Source organism: Protopterus annectens, chromosome 8.part0 (genome assembly GCF_019279795.1).
Source record: "Protopterus annectens isolate FY-2018-M chromosome 8.part0, PAN1.0, whole genome shotgun sequence".
In the NCBI taxonomy this organism is placed as follows: Eukaryota; Metazoa; Chordata; order Ceratodontiformes; family Protopteridae; genus Protopterus; species Protopterus annectens.
This window is the reverse complement of record NC_056741.1, coordinates 1,131,663,605-1,131,687,597: the sequence shown is the minus strand read 5'-3', so window position 1 is coordinate 1,131,687,597 and position 23,993 is coordinate 1,131,663,605.

Below are 23,993 nucleotides of genomic sequence, written 5' to 3'. Positions count from 1 at the left end.
ATATATATATATATATATATGTATAATACATATATGCACACACACACACACACACACACACACACACACACACACACACACACACACACACACACACACACACACACACACACACACATATCCATATATCTGTGTGTGTGTGTGTGTGTTTATACATATAATTATGAAACTGAACCAGATGATTATAGGGCAGAAAGTATCTGTTTATTAAGGGCAGATGTCTAATCAACTTGAGCTTCATATAAAAGACTATTTGATCAACTGCATTATAAAAAACTTGATATGTTTGTGACAAGAGTAACTGAATTTAATTTTTGGTTTTATAATAAGAATGTGTAGGTTGGTAATAAGCTACTCAAACCATTTTATCTTATTCAACATATTTGTGATATGGTTCATCAATAAACAACCTAAGAAACACAGTGTCTATAATCTCCCCATGTATACTTTATCTGTGCAAGTATAATAACATGACAAATTTAGGCAATAGCAGACAATCTACCAATTAACAAATAATCACATATTTGTTGGCCCTGTGTATACAAACCAAAATGCAGCTGACAAATTGTATTGGGAGAAATTTAGAACAGTAAGACAAAAGAAAGTAAAGAACTGCAGTGAACTGGGTAAGATATTTAAGGCCTTGTTCTTTGTTCCTCTACTCGAACATCATTGCTCAGGGTAACTTTGAAGTCAGATGGTGATATTATAGCATACATGGATATCTTAAAAGTTATTTACATTTGATGAATGACCTACAGTTAGAGTAACTTTATGTATATGACATGCATTTATCTATATATCTGAAATTGTATGAGATATTGATTTCTCTAATCTGGAATTTTGACCATGGCACTTTCCTACAAACTTAAGCAGCTGCCTAAGATGCCTCCTTTTATACAAACATAATACTTTGTAAAAACATTTCTGTTATACACAGAAGAAACACAACTGGAAGAATAATTATTGAATCTTCAATGACTTGTGCAATAAATCAATAAATTAACAAAATGAAAACTTTATAGGTCAAGGGGATAAAGTGCATTCACACACACACACACACACACACACACACACACACACACACACACACACACACACACAGTAAACATGGTGGTAAATATTCATCATATTGATTCTAATCACCAAAGATGGTAATAGTCAAAATGTTGTCTAGTATCTATTATTGCTACCTTAGCATTTTAAAAATAGATACAATGCTGAGGTTTAAAAAGTTATACATATTTTCAGCATTGTAAATCACTGGCTGTAATGAAAAATTATTTAAAAAATATATGTAATTAATCAAATGTACTAGACACCATGATCTCTATGCCAAGGCAAATAATCATTTTGGAGCATTGTTAACTGCAACTGAAAGTAGAAGGATTATTTAAAGGCTTCCATCTGACTACTTTTGTTTTCCACTGCAAACAATTTTACTGTTTGAGAGTTGAGGTAAATGAGGTGTAATAACATGGAGAAGATGGTAGAAAATGGCTAGAAGCAGGTTTAAGTTTAGTGTGCAAATTAAGACATTTATGCTTATAGCTGACAACAGGGCTAAAGAAACTAGTGACTTTCAGATGTATAGGCAATGCTGCTGATAAGACAAGAAAGCAAATCAAAATGAAATTTTGTCTGTAAGACTTGAGAATGAATCACTTAAGGAGGGAATGTGTTTAATTTTCAGTTGTAAACAAAAGAAACAGAAAGTATGTTGAATGAAGAAGAAAGTAGATAAAACAGAAAAAATTAAAGATCAAAAGTGGGGAAACTCAGAATAATGGGAGAAAAATAAATCAAAAGACATGCTGCAAGGGAGACGAGTGGTTTTAAAATTCCTTTCATCCCCCCATCCATTGCTGTTGAGCCACATATAATTTGTTTATGCTAGTCTAGACAGTCACAAATGTTGTTTTGGTGGACAAAACAAATTATTTTGCAGTTGTGGAGAAGAAGGTGGAGGAAAGCAAAGGGAGAAGGAACAGTCACTTGAGCCTTACCCTCCGGGTAACTAAACAGTCACTTGAGCCTTACCCTCCAGGTAACTAAACAGTCACTTGAGCCTTACCCTCTGGGTAACTAAACAGTCACTTGAGCCTTACCCTCTGGGTAACTAAACAGTCACTTGAGCCTTACCCTCCAGGTAACTAAACAGTCACTTGAGCCTTATCCTCCGGGTAACTAAACAGTCACTTGAGCCTTACCCTCCAGGTAACTAAACAGTCACTTGAGCCTTAACCTCCGGGTAACTAAACAGTCACTTGAGCCTTACCCTCCGAGTAACTAAACAGTCACTTGAGCCTTAACCTCCGGGCAACTAAAATTAAGCAGAATAAAAGTGAAGGAACAGGTGAAGAGTTAGTCATTTGAAAACAAATCAAGATTCTGGAAAGAGTAATGACTTCTGGGAGAAATGAAACACTTAGTAAAGAAGAGCACAGTGTCTATTCATGACACTTTAAAGGCAAATGAAGAAAAAGAAACAAACGAATAACAGACACAATGAAGTTTAATAATCATGAAGGATCTGATTTTCCCAGAATCAGACTAAGAGATTCTGGGCTCCAGGACAGAGAAAAGACCATGAAGAACCTGAGGTTTTGGATTGTGACAGTTTCAACTAACTGGTACAGAACTGTAACAGGAATGTTAGAATTCTGATTGAAGTTCCAAACACATCAGATGGTATAATCAAAATCCAGGTGACGTCATCATTAGCCTACAGTGATCATGGCAAATGGCTGCTGCTAAGCTGATGGAGAGGACTAATAATGAGTTAGGAGACTAGGATCAAATGTAGGAGTAAACAAGCTTGGTAGCAGGTCAGGGATAGGTTACTGTTTGGTCTATTGAAAGGACTGAGGAAACACTACAATGAAAATGTGACGAAGACTAATGTGACTGCATAGGAATGTGATGCAATAGGGTAGCCGATATAGAGCTATATCAAAGTAAAAGAATGGAGATTGCAGATGGAAAAAACACAGTACAAAATGGAAAACAGAAGGCTAAGACAAGTGGTACATCCAGAAAAGGTGCAAATTGGAAGGGGGAGGGCAGAAGGAATGTGAAAAAAACACAAACATTTTACATTTATATCTGAATGGGTAAATGGAAGGAAATAAAAGAAAAATGTGGAAATGCAGAAGTAGAGAATTTATTACTTCATTTTTCAGTAAACAAAGTCAGAGTTTGCCATGTTAAAAGGAAAATATGACAGAGTAAAACAAAACATTGACAGGACACATCATGGAAACAAACCTGATGAGAAGGCTGCTGCTTTTTCTAGAGCACAGCAATCTCCAGGACAGTAGCCCACACAAGCAGATGGCCAGAATGAAATGTCAGTCATTGCTGATACATTTTTATGGCAGATGGAATTTTCAGGGGAGTAAACACAAACATCTGCCACCTGGACTTTAGCAAAGCTTTTGACTGTGTTTCACACAGATATCTGCTAGGAAAACTGAGGGTTCTGGAAGTAGCACAATGTCTGTGAGACCATACAGATGCATAGTACAAGGGTAGGATGCAGATGATTATGATGAAAGTTATGTTCACATTGATAAAGAAAGGGACAAGTATAGTGAAGCAAGGGTCCATCTTGGGTGTGGATATCTTCTAGATATCAGTTTCTGACATGTCCAAGAGAGTAGGAAACAGGATATTCCTCATTGAACCTGACACAAAGATGAGTCCAGTAATGCAGAAGAACAAAACGTGCCTAAGGAATGCTTTGGTATACTTGACCTAATTGTGCAAAAAAGATGCAGCTGCATACACACAAATCCATAATACTGTAATTTGACTACAGCAATCCTGTTAGAAGTAGTGACTCTGAATGCATCAGATCAATGAAATGACTTTTGATGGAATTTAGAATAGGCTATCACAAACATAATGAGAGGGCAGTGATAAAAGCAAATACAATACCGGGTGTGTTCATATGAGAATAGATGCAAAGAGGTAATGTTTCTACTCTTTCTGCCATGATCAGAGGACAACTTGATTACTGTATGCAGTTCTGAAGGCCATATAATGAAATAGACACCAGGCTGCTGAGAAGGCATTCAGAGGAAAGTAAATACAATGCTGCATGGAATAGACAGGAAATTATATGCCATGAATATGGATGATCTGCAGCATTTCTCATTAGATCACAGAAGAGACAGGGAAACTGGAACTTGTGCATTAATAACCATGAACATAAATGTCACAGTGTAAAAAACAGGGCCCATCCTATGGACTACAGGGAGTGACTGACTACGCCTTGCATCCCCAAAAGTACTTCACAGAGTGGGTTGAGAAACTATGGAATAGATTAGAATAAAGGATGATGGAAAACAAATCCACTTTGGAATTTGAGAATCATGGGATTGATAAAGTGAGATGGGGTGGGAAGGATGTAGAAGTGTAACGTTGCATACACAAACAACAGCCTAGATGAGTTTGTCTCTTTTTACCAACAAGCAAATATAATGTAGTTACAGGAAGCTACGAATACTGATGCATGAAGCTGTAATAACAGCATATTTCTTTAAGTGAATTAAGCATAATGAGAGCTTTCTGTCATGTGATACCACCAATTTGCAAGTCAGTATTTAACAGTTAGTCAGTATTTAACAGTTATGAGGTTAAGACCTCCATTTCATCACCAGTGCATATGTTTACTCTTAGAAATCTGCAATAACTATTTTATATTACAAATACAACATGGCATTAGAAGAAATTGAATTCCACTACAACCTGGTATTAGAAGAAATTGAATTCCACAACACTGTATCAAATTAAAACTTCCTTCTGACAGATTTTAACTTTTGAAAATCAGAGTCTAAATTGTTTGCTGTTCTGTGAAGTAATCTGCCTGCATGGTTTCTTTCATAAACATCTGCAGTGAGAAAAAAAATATTCTTAAAACTTTATGAAAATTTGCTATATTGTTAATTTTCATAATTTATGAAAGTTTAACAATAATTATTTGCTCATTTTATTTTCAGACCATTCAACTACTAAAGTGCTTTCTAAATAAGATATTCAATGTTTGGATAAATATGACTGCTCTTTCCCCATTATCATCATTAAGCATGAATAGAAACCTGTCTAAAAATAAAAACTGTTAGATGTGCATTCAATGTTTTGAGCTATATATCACTGTGAATGGGTATGCTAAGAAGCCAAAGAATAATCAATATGTAGTGCAACTTCATGTCAGGAATGAAAACAAAAACACTGCAACACTTTTAACTTTTCAGTGGAGAAGAGAAGAAAAATATATGTGCTAAAAGAGTAAACTTAAAACATACTGTGAGTTAAAAAAAGAACTTACCATTTATAAAGGATTCATTCTTTCCTATAACTTAAGGTTTCCATGAATAAATAGATGGATATCTGACTAATCTTAAGAATAGTGCTACAGGTTTGCCAACAAAGCAAGAGTCAGATTGTTAAGTGATACAGATATGACTCTGGAGAAATCCATAAATGGGGATGATGAGTGAACTATCTTCAACATAGCAGTAATTATGTGAAATTAATGTGGGTGTTTAGAAGCAGAGTGACATGAAATATAGAACTGTTACAATATGTAATGTGCAAATATTGGTGACTATATGTCAGTACAGGAATGATGAAACCTTGCAACAAATAGTTAGTGGGACTACAAGCTGGCTTCAGACATGTGAAAGCATACTGAAAGGCATTCAACAGAGTATGTAGACTGTGGAATTTATTGTCGTTTTGCAAGAGTTTGTAGAAAGTGGAAAACTACATCACAACAGGATATAAATGTTTCAGAAGGAAAATTACAAGAAAACATATTTTTATCCCTGTGGAACTGCATGTAGAGAAAACCACTGACTCATTAAACAAAGTCAATGCTAAATGGAAACTACACAGATGATAATGTGAAGACAGTTCAAGTTATTAGTAGCCATAACAAAGATAATTCCTGAATAGAAAAGCTAAGGAATAATGTCATGCTGTGACACATCAGTTAGATAAAAGGGATGTTTGCAATGCCTCTCTGAATGTACATCCAGATTTCTGAATATCAACTGGAAATTATTCAAGTATGTGCATTTACTTTTGTCTTATTCTGGGCATAGATTAACACCTTCAGTGCAAGTCTGACTAGATTATGCTTACAAGAATCAGTGCAAATTAGTATAAGTCAAATTAAATCTACCACTATGTTGGACAAAATGCTTGCAGAGAGGTTTATATGATGAAATTAGTCTATGATTCAAATACATATTAACTGTTTTAATGTTGATAGCAGTAATAGGAGTATTACAAATGTTTGGGTAGTGAATCTGATAATTTGGAGAAGGCAAAGACTCAAAAAAATTTGCACAATGCAGCGGAGTGCTCAATGGCACCAATCCTGAATTTCTGATTAGTAGTTTAGCTTGCACATTACAGAAACAGGGCTACAAGATGATGTGTGTAAGACACAAATGTGACTTCCATATGTCTTATCCAAAAAGAGTGACTGCAGGCAAGGTGAAACTGTTGCTGTTGCAGACTTAAACTTCAAATGCATATGAAAGAGAGGGTACCTAGTAGATACCATGGATTAGAAAACAACATAAGCTTTATATAGCAATGTAATGAAAGGCTGGAAGTAATGCAAAATACTTCTGTCATTGTAATACAGATCGTACGCAACCACCTCCCACACACAAACAGCAGTACATATAGACAGCATACTATCCTTGTCATTAAGGGAATTGCCATGTCATCATTTATGATTAATAAGTTGACTGCAATGTTTTATATATCAAATGACCCTATATATCTGTAGATAGGCTGATACAATCCTGATAAATACATTGTATTATTTGGGATTGTATTCAACTACAACCCATATCTACCAGTAATTCAAGATATGGCATGATACAGTTGGGTGCCATTGATGACATGAAAGCAAATTGCAGGAGGATAACACAGTCTGGAGAAACTGATCAGTTATGTAGAGTACACTTCTATGCAGGAAAACAAATGAAGTTATTGTACAGTGAGAAAATGCACATTGCTTCAACTTATGCTACTTTTCACTAAGCTTATATAGACACCTCTATTTACCTTGGACAATAAATCACTGGTTTAGGGTGAGCAGCCTTTTCTGAACTCTACTCCATTTTTTTCCATTTCCTCTCCCTTGCTTACAGCTTTTTATCTCTCCTGTATAATGTTGTCCATGTCACAGAATTGTGAATTCTGTCTTTTCTGTGGATGTTTGCATGTACTGTACATTTAAACCCTGTTTGACTTCACCTTTTTTGACCTTTGCAGGAATCACACTACAGTGTTATAACAAACCTTGACTTGTGATTTGTAGTGTTACACATTATTGAATCAGTTTTCAGCCTTGTTACACAAGTACAAACTTGTACAGCAAAAAACTCCACTTGACCAAGAGAATAGCGAAATGGCAACTTTAGCTGTCCACAGTTTATTTAAAATAAAGTAAGAACTTTCATTGTGTTCAATGACAAAACTTCTTCAGACAAACATAACTCAAAAAGCAACTTGCTTATGTGTTCTTATACATCACATGATCACCAGTATAACCACACCTCCCTACTTTGACATCACCATATACATTAATTATATTAATTGAAAAAACCTACAAATATATAAATACCAGCTACACTAAATATAAAAATATAATCATTAAAACAAACATATACACATATAGTATTATAAGGCATTTCAGTGTACTGATATTTTGTAAAAATGAAAAAAGTTGTTGAAAACACTTGAGTTGTCATTAAGTTTATTACCATATTAACACAAATCCTGAAGCAACACCTATACTTCATGCACTACTTGAAGTTCCTCTTGTGATCAGAGCAAGTACATAGCCAGTATCAAAATTGTTTGGAAGCAATGCGAACAATAATGAAACAGAGTGAACTTAATGAATGGGTAGTTTACAAGGGGACAATAGTCAACTGAGACAAGTTAAAATTACACACAGATTATTCAAATTTAAATAAGTAGTTTAATGTGTAAAACTGCCTACTTCAGGAAAAAAAAGAAAGCAGTAACAAGATTTGTTCCATTCATCCTAAAACTGGAAACCATTTTGAGAATTTCTAAGGTAATAGTGCCTACATTTCAAATGTGTCCCTAATTGGTGGCCTTTTCCTTAGTTATTTTTACTTTGTTCTAAATTCTGTTGGTAAAAGTTGAAAGCTCTGTGGGGATGTCAAGCTTTTAAAGCACCTTTTCAATGCCCAAACTGTCAGACAGCTTGAGAGGAGCTGACTAAAAGACAAGTCTGGGTACAAACCCCGTCAGAGTTTTCCTGCCAGCAGAGTGAGGGAGGCTAAGCCCTGAAATAGTAATGCTAGGAATAACAAAAAATAAATGTCCACACCCTGGTATAAAAAAACACCAAAAATAAGGGAGGTGTTGGGAAGAAACTGCTACTGCAGCACTGACCATTCCAACATCTACTGTTAAGTTCAACTTTCACAACTGCACTGTCTTCTTTATATTAACTTCTGCAGTAGCTTTAGCTATATACATAAATTAATAGCTAACTATATTTGGGAGGAGAATGGAGAAAATTCCAGAAGCTCCTGGAGAATGTTCCAAGTAAAACTTGATTGAGACCTAGAGAAGGAATCAAGGTTATAATGTTTTGTAAATGTATGCACAGAGGACCAAGTAGTAATTTATATAATACTTCTAGAAACCAAACCTTTCCAAAAAGACATAGATGAAGCCAATGCCCTAGTAGAGTGGGCCCCGACCTTGACTAGAATAGATTTGTCAAGGTGAGTGTAACAAAAGGTAATAGCCTCAGACAACAATTTTGAAATAGTCTGTTTTGACACAAGTTATCCCTTCTTCTTATATTCACAAGAAAATGAACAGTTGAGCTGAAGATTTGAAATATTTAGTTCTGTCAATACAGTACTTGAGTTGTCTGTGGACATTCAAGGTATGGAGTATCCTTTCTCCCTCATTTTTAAGTTCAGGAAAGAAAAAGGTGAGATGGATAGCTTGACTTAAAGTAAACTTGGATACTATTTTAGGCATAAAAGAAGGATTATTTCTCAAATAAACCTAGTCCCTATGGAAAATGAGGTAGGGTTGACTCAACCATAAGAGCTTGCAACACATATACCCTTTTTGCGTCTCTAACACAAAACTAAGATCCCGAGGAGGGACCACTGGTTTACTTGAATGCCTGTTATGCAAAACACCCTCTTAAGAACATTCTGACATGAGACTGTTTTGAAAGAGGAGGATTCATGGGCAAACATGCTGAAATGGCCAATAAATTAGCCTTGATAGTGGAATAATACTGTAAAATTAAAGAACAACTAGTTCTAAATGGGTGCTGGTTATATTGTTGGCATCAGCTAGAAAACCTTTTCCATTTGCTAATGTATGATTTTCTAGTAGCAAGTTTTCTTGCTTCCATTAGTTCCTGTTGCACATCCTTAGAAAACAGGTGCCTAGAAGGAATTAAGTCCCTATCATCCAGGCAACTGAAAGAAGATGACTGATGACTGAAGTCAGGGTGAATGAAACACCCTGTTCTTCTGTGAGTAAATCCATTATGTGAGGAAGCTTATGGAAATTTCCCTTGGACATTTCCAAAAGAAGGGAGAACCATTGTCACCTTGGCCAGAAGGGATTCAATAAAATGATCTTGGAGGATTCTTTCCAAATCTTCAAATGTACCCTGGATATTAGTGGAAAGGGTGAGAAGGCATACAAGAAAATTTCTGTCCAAAGAAAAGAAAATGCATCTGTCTTTCAGGCCTTCTTGCATGGAGTCCTGGAACAGAATTTTACAAGTTGATTTTTCAGAGATGATGCAAAGAAGACTACTTGTGGAACTCCCCACAGACGTATCTAATCATGGAAGACCCCTCGATCTAGTTTCCATTCATGAGGATGTAGCTTGGCCTGCTCAGCTTGTCTGCCACAACATTTTGCTTTGACAGAATGTACAATGTCTGTAGATTGAGATTGTGCTGTAAAGCTATATCCCAAGCTAACATGGGTAGTCTGCAAAGAGGGTATGACCAGGTTTCTTCTTGCTTGTTGATGTACCACATGGCTGTTGTATTACCTGTAACGGCTTGAAGAGGTTCCCAGGCAGCAAAGATAGTTCAGAGAGTTGAGTGCCATTATCAGAGAAAGGATCTCCTTGAGTGTTATGTGCTTATATCTGTCCATGGTATCCCATGCCCCCTGCTGTTTTATCCCTCCAGAAACTACTCCCCAAGTAAATACCATCTATGGTGGCTGATGGCTTTGAAGCGGGGATGGAGAAGGGGAGACCTGGGTTTAAGGATATCTGTTGTCTCTACTAAAATATTTCTCTTCTGACAAACCCAAGTACTAGGATTTGAAAAGATAAAGGGTGCTGATGCTGGACAAAAGAGATTTCAAATACCACTGTATATTTATCATGTGGAGTCTTGCCAAGGGTATCATAAGAATCATAGATGCCATGAGACCAATCCTTCTGAGATATTCCCTTGCAGTGACCAAAGTCTGAGTGGAAAACCATAGAAATAGATTTAGATAATGATGTAGCCTTTCCTGTGGAAGAAAAGTTCTTTGAAATGTGGTTTCTTGTTGACATCCCAGGAACACAATCCTGAAAGGGAGTCAAGAAAGTCTTTTAAATGTTCTCTTGAAATGCCAATTTTTGCAAGAGTTCTCTCACACAAGAGAGTGACTCTTGACATTTTGAAAAAGACTCTGCAAAGATAAGCAAGTCATCTAACTATGGAAAAGTGTTGCTACCCTGTAGCCTGCAATGAGCTATAACTGGAGCTAGACATTTTGTGAACACTCTTGGTGCAGTGGATAGTCCAAAGGGTAAGGTAGAAAACTGATAATGTTATTCAGATGCACAAAGCCTTAAGAAACATCCGCAGTCTAAACGTATAGGGATGTGACGATAAGCATCTCTTAAGTCTAGTGTTACCAGGAAACTTGAAAGAGGAAGAAGAGGTAACAGGTTGTGAAGTCACATCATTTTGCATTTGGGCACTATCACAAATAGATTTAAGAAAGAAAGATTCAGAACTGGTCTCCAAGCATTTTCTTTTTGGCATTCCTCATCCCATTGTTTCTCTTTCCAAAGCCCAGACTTTCTTCTGAGTACTGTGCATTCAGTATTCCACAATGTTTTTGTTTCATCTTTTTTGATAATAGCCATTATCCCTGTTGAGTTTCTTACTAATGGTTTTGCTGAAGTTTTCCACTTTTTAATAATTTTGGGTAAATAAAAATATTAATCCCTTAAAATGAACTGGTATCCACTTTCCATTGTACACATTTCATAGGTTCAAAGGTTCCTAGAAGGTTACTAGGCTAACAGTCCTACAGCCCTTACAAATCTAGCCATACTTGACCCGAGTTGTCCCAATTGTCAGTGATTAGGTGAGTGTAGTTCACAGAGGCAAGGGTCTATGGTAGTTAATACTGTCATCCTCTGTCCACGAGTTACATGAGCACCACCCCATGAGTGAATCCATGATCACACATCTATTGATCTAGGTTGCGCCTGAAGAGGGTCATGGAGGTGCTCTGCTTCACGTGAACTTGAAGTTCAATCCAACAAAGTGGCAGTCTCTGGGAGATGAAGCTATCTCTCGACCATGGCCTGTTCATGTCAGAGAATAGGTTAAGATCCCTAGAGCGAGTGACCCACATACAGTTTGATTTATAAATGTGTAGCCTTCCCATCATGGATGGGTCAGAAACTGCCCTGTATGCCATTCACAGGTCATCCCTAAGCAACCTATAAGAGAAAGAATACAGTGACAAGACCTTCAGTCTTTCTGTCTAAGATTTGCTTTGTGTAACGTAATTTCTTGGTGAGAAACCTCTGAGGTCTCTCCAGTTGTTGCAGATGTCTGGTGAGGTGCATGCAAAAGGGAGCACTGTACTCAATTACTGGCTGAGTATAATGGAATTATAACTTCCTTAGATCTACATGTGATGCCATTACTTATAAGTTGTGTCACATAGAAGGATTTCCTTACTACTGTGGATACATGGTTGTCAAAGTTCAGATTGTTATTAACCTGATTACTCAGATCATGTACCACTGGTTCTACACTTAGAGGGGTGTTGTCTATAATGTAATTAGCAGGGATATCAGCTTTCCCAAAAAAAAATAATAAGGCATTTATTTGCACTTAGCTTCAATCTGTGGCTTTGGCACCAATCACTGTCTGCATTAACCCTGTCTGCAGTATATTAACATTGTTGGGGGACTCAATGTTTGCTCCCAATTTGCAATTGTCAGTGAAGTTAGTCAGCCACAGGCCATCCAAGTTTGCCTGGAGTTCTGAGAAATAAATTCCAAACAGTAAGGAACTCAGCATAGAACCTTGTGCTATGCCACTGGCGATTGGCCTTTTGCTAGAGGTGAAGTCATTCACTTTGCCAGTTTATGTCTTGTAGATCAGTGAATTGGTTACTCATCTGGTAATGTAGGGGTTGTTTCCCAATTGGGAGAGTTTCTCTATAATACCTGAGTGGGGGATTGTGTCAAATGCTTTAGCTAGGTCAAGATAGATGTTACGCACTACCTTTTCCTCTTCCGGGGCCTCGGTGACTTTCTTGAAGAACTTACTCATATTTAACAGGCATGCTCTATCTTTAACAAATCTGATACTTATCTCCTCGTTAATAACGTCTTTCTAATTTCTCCAAATCTTTTGGGTTTCTAATACCATGATGGGAATGGTCCCCATTCCTAAATCAAAGTATGATTAAAGTTCATGAAATTAGTATTGTTTCAATTTTTGATGTCAGTCAAAAATGCTCTTCGCAGTACCCGCAATGTGCCCAGTAATGACTCCTTGTGCAATTTGTATGGGGTTACATGGATTGGTAACATATCTAAATATGACTGTAACTTCTTTTTTATAAGACCTGTTGCTCCTGCTACTATTGGAATTATCTGGGTATCTTTCTTCCACATTGCTCTGCAGATCCTGGTATTTTATGACTTTGTGTCACTCTGTATGCAAGACACTATAGTCTTATGGCAATTTCAATGATCAATGCTACTTTTGTCTTCTTTTCTTGGACCACCATATTCAGTTTTCTAGCATCTATCTTTTGAACTGTTGGTAATGGGTGATGCCTTTTGATATCCACTTTATCATTTTCTATGATTCTTTATGGCTCATGTTTCCAATGTTTTTCAGCCACTTTGATACCATAATGTTTGTACAATCCTCAGTGCAACAGCCTCTACATATTATTATGCCTTTCAGTATACGATCCTTCTGTCATTAGTGTATCGCAACCAGCAACAAGGTGTGTGACTGTTTCCAATTCGGTTTAACAAAATCTACATTTGTCTGTTTCTCCCACATGTTCAATGGACTTTGCAAACCATCTTGGGCTGTCAATATTAACCTTTCATTTCTTGGTTTGAATTTGGCTCTCCTTAACCGTTCCTGCATTCATTCTTGATCAACATGAGTCTCTTCCAAAAGTTTTCTATACTTGCAACTGCATTTATGTTTTTTTCCACATTTCTTACCTTCTCATCTGGTCCTTCACCTTATATTCTTTCTTTTCTTTTTGGCACATTCAGTTGCTGCCTGTTTTTTATCTTCTTCTGGTTTGATTTCCATTCCTGCTTGACATTGATATGCTACTACTGAATTAATCAGAGAAGTCATCTTAGATTTATTCTCCTCATGTTTCAAAACTTTCACTACATTTGGATCTTGTGAAGACAGTAGATATGTGTGGAATCCCATGATTGCAGATTTATACATGTAATCAATTTCAAGAAAGCATATCCCTCCTTCGGAATGGGGAATATATAATCTTGGTATACACTGATTTTTATAAATCATTTGGTGAGCATGAAGCTTTAATATCTAATCCATCCAACACTTTTTAGGGCCAGTCAATCGCAACAAAACTGTACATTAGGACAGGAAGTGCAAATTGATTTATAGCTTGGATTTTGTTCCTAGATGTCAATGCTGTTCTCAGGATTAATTTAAGTCTTCTAAAGTATCCCTTACTGAGTTTTATTAGCACTTTTTCGTGTTTTGTTGCTGATCCTTCATCAGTTCCCAAGTACGTATACACTCCCTCTTGCTCAAGTTCTTTTATATCACATTCTTGTCCCAAACTGATGTTTTCCTGGTGCTGCAGTTTTTCTGCATTAAAGGTTGCTTTTGCACATTTATCAAGACCAAATGACATTCTAATATCATCTGAAAAAGTCTGACAACCTGCAGCTGTGCTTTCAGTTCCTCATCTGATGAGCCATACAGTTTTAAATCATTGACAAAGAGAAGATGAGAAGTCATTAGACTTTGTTGTTTTCTATGAACCAAATTGTAGCCATGGCCTAAGCTGTTAAATAAACAGCTTAATGGTTTAATAGCAGGGCAGAATAGCAACTGTGACAGAGAGTCACCCTGGAATATCCCCCTTTGAATTTTTATCCCTGGGATAATAATCTGTGCTTTATAATGGCTTAATTGCGAAGTGGTCTGCCATTGTTTCATGGTTATTGTAATGTAGTCGATCAGTGCAGGTTATATCTTATACATTTTTAAGCACTTTTTTATCCATGAAGGTGGGATACTATCAAATGCTTTTTTGTAGTCAAGCCATGTCATACTTAGATTCTTCCCCTTTTTACAGTTCTCCACTATAAATTTATTTAACAACAAATTATCCTTTGTTCCATATGCCTTTCTTTTATTGCCCTTTTGTTCTACTGCCATAATTGAGTTTCCTTCTAAATTACTATAAACTCTGTCAGCGTCAATTCCCGTGTATAGTTTAAACATCATCAGAAGACAAGTTATTGGTCTATAATTTTTAGGGTAGCTTGCAGGTTCACTCTTAAGCAAGAGCATTGTTTGCCTGTTGTTAGCCAGTGTGGTGTCTGTTTGGGGTGTGTATATAAATAGTTGTTAATTATGGATAAATCCTCATGCAGAGATGTTAATACTTATAACCAAAAGTTAGGTACTGCATCTGGGCCTGGGGTTTTCCAGTTAGAGGGTTTCCTTAACTTTGTTTCAATCTCTCTAGCTGTTACTTCATTCAGTTTCATATCTTGTACCTTTAAACTTCTTATTCTTTCTTTTACTTCTTCTATCCATTTAGCACTGTTATTATTTTCCACAGGATCTTCATAGATAGTTCTCCAAAATGTATCTGTTTCCTCTTTTTTTGGTGGTCTTTCAATTCCTTTTACCTTATTTCCCATTTCTCTATAAAACTTTTTCTGGTCATCAATAAATTGCTTATTTTGTACTTTTCCCTTATATTTATTTGTGTATTTTCTAAGTGTTTCCACCTGTGCTGAAATTTTTAGTTTGTTATTTGCGATAATGCATGATAGACCCTGGTCTGTTTTAATACTGTGCATTACATTAATCACATATTTCTTAGTATTTTTGTTGATCTGTTCCCTCTTCTATACTCTTCTAACAGTGACACTTGTCTTAATTGCTTTATAGTTTTCTCTATTCATGATGGTATTCGATTCCTTCCCTTCCTTTCCCCTCACTACCCTGTGTTCTTGTGGTAGAACTTTATCAGTTATTAATTTAGCAGCACAGTAGTATATCATGCTTACATCTGTTATATCACATGGATCTCTATGGACTGTCCTAATTACCGCATTCATTTGCTTTATCAGACTTCTTAATTTTTTGGGTTTTATTGACCTTCTGCAGTCTATTTCTCTCATTGATCTTAATATATCTATCTATGTCCATTAAATCAAGTAACTCTTCTGTTAGCTCATTTTCTTCCAAACTGAGGGCACATTCCTTATTTTCCATTTCATGCAGGCATTCTATAGAACGTTCTATAGTATCTTCCTGTGGCACATTCCCTTCAATGTCATCCTGTGTCATCTGTTGCTCTGTCATATGGGAAGTCACTGGCCTATCACTCCTCAGCTTTGACTGCATCATAGTTTCCACAGTTTCCTGTACCTTTCCTTGCTGTCTAGCTTCAAGTGAACATTTATAATGGTTTCATGTGAAGGCTCCAAAATATCTTGATATGGCACCTGACCAATTGCTTCCTGTTCCACTGGTTTCCCCTTAATTTGGATATCCATTGCTCTATCCTGTTGTGGTGATTTCTACATTTTTATTTTCTACACTGAATCCTTCTCTTTGCAGCTGCTCCATAACCTCAGTTTCTATTTCTTTGACTTTTCCAATTCTAATCTCTTTTTTTACTTTTCCTCTTCTTATTTTTTATATTTAAAGTTTTCCATATCTGGATTCCTTCTCTTCAAATATCTTTGGTGCTGCTCTTTTTGTATTGGTTAGTTTTGTTTCTCCTTTGCATAAATATTACACCATATTAAATCTCTTTTCCTTTCTCATGTACATATTTATTCTTCACATGTCTCCTGATCTTCTTGCTTTTCCTTGTTCTAGGGACCCACTCCTTCATGCTGTGATGTAACTTGTGTTAGACCTTCTACATTAAATCCTTTACTTCGCATGCACTCCATAACTTCAACTTCTGTTTCTTTATTTTCTGCTTTACCAATCTTCTTTTCCACATTCCATCTTTGTGATATTAATTTTTATTGTGAAATTTTCCAGATCTGGATGTCTTTGCCTGTATTTCTCTTTGAGTATCTTTGAGACTGCCTTCTCTATATTAGTTAACTTGGCTTTCTCTTTTTCATAAATATTGCACCATATCAAATCTCTCTTTTCTCATGTCCATATTTTGTTTTTATATGTTTCAAATATCTCTAGGTTTTGTTGTTTATATTTTTGCACATCCTCAGATGTTTCTTTTTCCAAACAGATCAAAGTTTTTTGATCTATATACTGTTTTTCAAAAATCTGTTGTATTAATGAACACAAATTTTTATTTGAAGCTTCTGATGGTTTTTCCTGCAGAAGTATTTTTATTTCTAATTTCTCTCTTAATCATTTTGTATCTCTTGTGTCTCGAAATTCTGTGCTTTTTACATAATAGTAACAATAAATAATTTCTTTCTAATCCTCAATAGTCCACGCTATTGTCTTTATGGCTCTGCTTTGGCCAATCAGTGTTTGTGGACTGCTACTTCCTTCTACAACAGGATGACCATCCTCCCCCTGGGCCTGTAGGAATGTTTCCGTATTTTGAGGATTCTACATTGTCATTTATTTCCAGTCCTGGCACCAGTGCGCCTACCAGGACTGGGCACTTTTTTTATCCTGAGTCTTGTGCACCCAGCTATCTTTCTTTGGTTTTGACTTACTTCTGTCCATGATATATGGCATATAAACACAGTCTATATATCATTGTGTTGCCTTGGTGAGATTTTGTGAAAAATAGGGTCCACCTCATGAAGGTACTCACTAAGACTTAAGTATGAATTAAATTTCAGAACTACTACTCGCCTTTGCTTGCTGACTTTTCATCTCTCCATTAGGACCCCTCTATAAAGTCTATAACGATTCTTTCCATGGCCTTGCAGATAAGGCTAATCAAGCTTATGGGCCTATAATTCCCAGAATCTGTTGATGGTCCCCCCTTTGTGCATAGGGATTACTGCTGCTATCCTCCCTTTCACTGGAACATAGCTAGTTTGCAGACTGTGGTTAAACAAGAATCCAAGTGGGTCTACTAGGTCATGTTTTAAGTTGTTTATAAGGCAATCTGGGATGTTGTCTGGTCCCATTGATGCCATGTTTTTGGCCTTGGACAGTACAGAAATGATCTGCTCTGTTGAGATAATAGGTGGAGGAATGGTTGCATGCATGCATTGGGGGATGAATGGATGGGACAGGGGGTGAAGTTTGTTCCAAATCCGTCAGCTAGCAGGGTGGCTATTACCTTTGGTTGAGTATGGGTGGTACAATCCACAACCAGTTCAGCCCACAGCATAATAATCTATTTCAATAATCCCTTGTGTCCTGATACTCTCTTACTTGTTTCTTGTAAACTGTGTCTGCAAGTCTTTAACTTTCTACAATCTTAAACGTGTGTCTGCAATCTCCATTTTGATTTTGGTAGCATCTCCAGCAAGTTAAAATCATGCTATGGATAACTTCATTCAGTTTATCTGAGATATAAAAATATTTATGTAGATACTTCCATGCTGCTCTCTGGAACCTTCAAGACTTGGCTATTAGCCTTGCTATTTTACAGTGTTGCTTCCATTGCTGCACTGTTATTGTCTCCTCTAGTAGTTTTTGCCAGGACTGCATTTGTGTTTTCTTTACCCTACTGCCCCCTCCCTCACTATGGTTCTGTATAATCTACTTACTATACTTTTACTGTTTGCTTCATGCCGCCTTGATTCAATTATTATTTTGGAAAGTTTTGGTTACTGTCTCTGTTTTCGTTCCATCTCCTCATTGTACTTCCATAATATACTGTTTCACCTTAATACTTCTGAGTTTTGCCCTGATTCACTCCACACTTTCCCACCAGTTCTTCCCAGGTCAGTCTCCTTTCAACTACATTTAGCTGCTCCCAATATAGCATGTTATCCTTACTTTCGCATCACTTTTAAGCACTATAATATCCATCTGGAGATTATAACTGCCCAGTCCAATTGATCATATCTCTAAACTACTCATTAATTTTTCTGTTCCTCATAATTTCCTGTAATACTTTATAAACTATTGTTAGTTGTCCTTTTTCCTGTTTCATATTCAGTTTCAGTGACCACAAGTTCAACTTTTGCACATTGTCCCTATTTACCCTTCGATTTATCATCATCATTTTCCACTTTGCCTCATAACTTATATTTTGAAGGGTAAATTAGTCTCAGTTGGCTGCTTTATATTATTCATTTATAATAGGCATGGCTAGTCTTCCTTCTTCCTCTAGTAATGTCATTATAAGCCAGTTTATTCCTGGACTTTTCCCTTCCTTATAAACATATTTACCTTTCTAAGAAGTGATGCCCATAAACCTTGAACCAGGTCACATGCAAATCTTGACTAACATGTACAATTAGTGGGGCCATGAACATCATTATGGTCTGAATCCTATGATCCGAATCCATTAATATCACCTTCCATCTCTTTATTAAGTTAAAAACTTTTGCTTCACCTCTGACAGTGTTGCTTGTAGAAATTCCATCTGGTTTTCCTTCTTTATGGATCGATAAATATTTTATTTTACAGAGCCCCCACAAATTCAGTTAATCCCATATTGGCTCCCCTGATGGTATGTAGTTCATACAAATGGCTTTTGTTTTTTTTTTTCAGTCACTTTGTATTCTGAGATCTCTCTGAATTGAATAATTTTGGGACATTTGGTCCAGGTTTTGTCAGATATAAAATTACAACATAAGCAAACTAAGCTATATTTTCTTCTCTTTCTGACTAATTCCAGCCTTTAATATTGTCCAGTCCTATTCACTGTGCTAGGTGGTCTAAGTGTAGGACAAAAAGTAAAGGGGGAAGGGGGAATCCCTGTCTTATACCCCTTTCAATAGTCCAGTCAGATGTCATTTTGCCATTGGCTTTTATTGCCGCCTTTGTGTTTTTGTCCAGCTCCTGAATCAATATTGTAAACCCCCTGGGCAACCCTATTTTGTATATAAAGTCTCATAAACATGACAAAGATACCCACTCAAATGTTTTTTTTTTGTTATTTTTTTATGCATCTAGACTTATTAACAGTATCTGTTTGCTACTTCTCCCACTTTGTTGAAGTATCATGCATTCTTTTTTTTTATATATTATCAAAGTTTTACCTCCCTTTTAAAGAAGCACATTAGTCCTGTCCTATGAGCCTAGGCAATTCTTTGGCAAGCCTCTTAGCTAGAATTGTCCCATATACTTTACAATCATAGTTTAGAACGACTATTGCTCTGTAAAATATTGGATTTCCCAGGCCCTTCCCTTTATTAGCTGTTAGCATTACTACTCACATCTTCCATGAGCTCATAATTACACTATTCTGTAATATGCTCTTGATCATTTTACACTGAGCTGGGAATACCTTTCCTTTCATACCCTCCTTACTTCCAATAAAATCCCATCAGATCCTGGGGACCTGATAACTGTTTGCATTTTTATTGCTCCTCAAGCTCATCCTTCCCAATAGGTTTCATCAGTTGTTCTCTGTCTTCCCTTTCTACTTTAGATAGCTCTGTGTTCTGAAACAACTGTCTGTTTATCTAATCCCAGTACATATTTTTACCTGTTCCATATATAGTTGTTCATAAAAATATTTGAATAATTTCTGAATAGCTCCTTTATTTTTATTGGATCATTCCTTATTTCTCCAGATTTCCAGTCCTTTGTTTTCCATATACGTGTCTCTCTAGATTCTGTTGTCTTATCTTTGTTCTTTGCTCCTGTTATTTAGACATGTTGTCATTATATAACTGCCTGATCGCCTCCTGCCTCTTCTCAACTGAGATATGTATTACTTCCTTCACCTTCCTTTAAAGCACTTTTAACACTTGACTTTCTGTACCACTTATCTGCTTTGTTTTATGATGAAGTTATTTTATTTTATCTATTCTGAACTTTTTCTCATTTGGTATTCTGTTCACATTTTTTTCCTACTCTGTTTCCACTACTTCTGTTTTAAAAATTTTCTTCAGCCAATCCCATTTGCCTTCCATTCCTTCTTCACTTTCCCCTGTTCCACTTAGGCCTTCTTTTATCTTATCTATAATTTCCTTCCCATTGTTATTATTTTTTAATCAGTAGGCTGGGGAGAACCAGTTAAGCTCTTGCTGGATTGATAGGGATTAACTTTTATGGAAATGAACAATTGACCAGATATTAGCCCTGGGTGTGTTTTCATTTCTTTTACCAACTGCCCATGTTCCCTAGTTATATAAATGCATCCAGCCTGGGCTAAATATCACATTTATCAAGAATAGCAAGTGTGACTCCATGTTGTATTCACATTTTCTCCTATAGCTTGCAGGCTGAATACTCATAAACTTATACAAGAATCTTATTTCTTTGATGATTTGTTCCCTGCAAGTTTCTCCACTTACTTCACTTTATCTTGCTACTATGTTCCAACCTCCTGCCACCAACAACATTTCCTGATGAAATCCTATTCCTTCCCCTTTATAGTTCTCTAAATTCCACTTCTTTTGTTTTGGTAGGTTGCACATACTTATTAAGGTAACCCTTATCCCCAACAGATATCGTCTAAGCATTATGCACCTTCCATTTTCATCTTTCCTTTTTATCTCTTCTATTATCATTTGTAAATCTTTAGATACTCATGTTAATACTTATCTTCTTCTACCCACCACTGCTTCTGCATAATAACCTTCTTGCAATCCCTTTTTTATTATTTTCTCACACTCCTCGTTCATTGAGTGTGTTTTCCGTAGCATCACTTTTTCCATTCTAAATTGCCTTATGCATGCTATTACCTTACTTAATTTTTGTTTATTGGTGTGGCCATTTACATTCCGTGATAACATTTTTAATCCCCATTCTGTCTTTATTTTACCACTGTCTGACTTAGCCCTAATCTGTCATGCGGTTTTGCTGTAATAATTTATCTTCTTTAAATATGTTAACTCTAACTATTGCATTTGTATTCATTCATTTTGTTATTTGCAGTCCATTAATAACTATTTGGAATTCCCCCAGTCCTGTTTAATGATGTCCAGTACAATGAAACTATTTACATACACACATACCAAAGCCATTTATCTTTATTTGTTTGCCATCTATGAGCCATCACTCAATAGTGGTGCTAGTGTAGCATGAACATTGTCTCTCAATCTTATCTCCTTTCCCTTTTGTTAACAGTAAGCTGTATTCAGCAGACATCAGCTAAGGCTTCCCTTCTCCTTAGTTCCTCCCACCAGTGTCCAAACAGCCCTTTACATAATTATATTCTTACAGCTTATATTTCATAACCAATGTCATTTTTGCTTGCTTGAAACATTCCTATATTTAGAGCTTGCATGATTTGATCTTTTACATATTTCACTGATTGATATATTATCTAGCCAATTTATTTTCTCTCCCCTTCTATCCCACCCATGCAGTAACTCACTCCTACATGTTGCTACTAGTCATTACTTTTTTCTACAATGTATCATTTTGCATAAGTGCTTTAGTTTCACTGGTAACAAGGTATTAAATTGTGTGTGACATTATGTTACTATTCAACCTCTCCATTCCTTAATTATTTTCAATATTTTTTAATTCAGATTTAGAAATCTTACCTCTTTTTTTTGGTTTAACAACGTTACACTTTGTTCAAGCAGAGCTGCATAATGTAAACAGAAAAGACTCTGGTACAGTCATATTATAATTCCAGTCAGGCGATATAACGTTTCCGTACCTATTAGTTTCCCTCGCTACTGCGCCATTTATATTTCTTGTCTCATGTCCACTAGTTAGAAAATGTTTTACTCATTTAGTGTTGTATTACATTTCCTTTTGCTTATCTCATATCTTCTGCTAGAACATCAGAAATGATTTCAGTGACCATCTTTCCTTCAGGGTTCTCCCCTTCACTGTCTAGTTAGCTCTTCCTGGCTTCTGTCTGGACTCACACTGCTTTGATTGGCTTACAATAGTCTCTCTAGCCCAATGTGAGTTATCTCAAGTTCTATGAATATTTTTGGCCCATTTGGGATGAATACTTTTAAAGTGGCTGGCTACACTGTTGTTGTTGTCTTTTGGCTTTTCCTGGTTATGGGTGGCCACCACTAATGACTGGCAGTAGATTTTCACAAATGCAGAGTTGCCAGCTCGACATTCAACCTTACTAATTTTACTTAAAGCAAAACCTTTCTATAGTTTCTCATGTGCATTGCAAATTTGTTTCTCTTCGTTCTTGTTCCTATTGAGTAGTCTTGATTAATGAACACATTATTATCTTTTGTTCATAGGTTCATAGGTTCATACTAGGCTATCTGCCCTAGGGCATTTACAAGCCTAGCCAGAGTGTGCTTGGCTTTCGCCACCCTCTGAACTGATTTTACTGTGCCCTTTTTAAGGTTAGTTTACTGTGCCTCTGTCTAGTAGTGACACTGAAGTAATCCCCGGGGTAAACCTATGATCTCCCATCCACTCGTCAAGATTCCTCTTGAAGAGAGTCAGTGAGGGGATCTGCCTAACATGGACTGGGATTCTATTCCAGAGTGAAGGGAGCCTCTGGGTTATGAATCTGTCCCTCCAGCATGTCCTATTTATTTCTGTGCTGAGGTTCAAGTCCCTCGAGCATGTAGCTCTAAGGGATTTGGATTTTCTGAGGTGGAGCATACTCATTAATTCAGGGTTGGACATGGCTTTATACGTCAGGCATAGATCGCCTCTAAGTAGGCGGTATGCAACTGAGTAGAGCTGGAGTTTCTTTAACCGAGCATATGGCATCTGTTTGAGTCCCATGATCCTCTTTGTGAGGTACTTTTGTGGTCTTTCTAGTTGCTGCAGGTGTCGGGTAAGGTACATCCCAAATGGGGCATTGTATTCAATTATGGGCCTGATGAGGGATGAATAAAGGGGCACAATGACCTCGCTCGATCTAGATGTGAATCCTTTCATGATAAGGAGGGCTATATAGAAGGTCTTTCTAACCACTTTGGCAATGTGGTTGTCAAACGAGAGATTACTGTCAACTTGGGTCCCCAGGTCCCTAATTACTTCTTCCATACTTAATGGATTCCCGCCTATGTGGTAATTTGTGGGCACTTTGTTTTTTCCAAAGGGTATGACTATACACTTTTTAGCATTTAGCTTTAGGCCATGGCTCTGGCACCAGTTATCCGTCTCTGTGAGACCCTTTTGGAGGATGCTTGTGTCAGCTGGAGAGTCAATTATGGTGTAATGGTGTAAAATGTATTTTTTATATGAAAGGAATTGTTTATATGATAAACTGCATTCATGTTATTTAAATAATTTCTTTCTATTTTATTAGTTTTATTTTTATTGTTAGAAGGCAATCATAATTAATAGGTATTGGAACTGTATTTAATATATATTTTTTTTACTTGTTAAATGCACTATACTATCAGATGTTAATGATTGGCT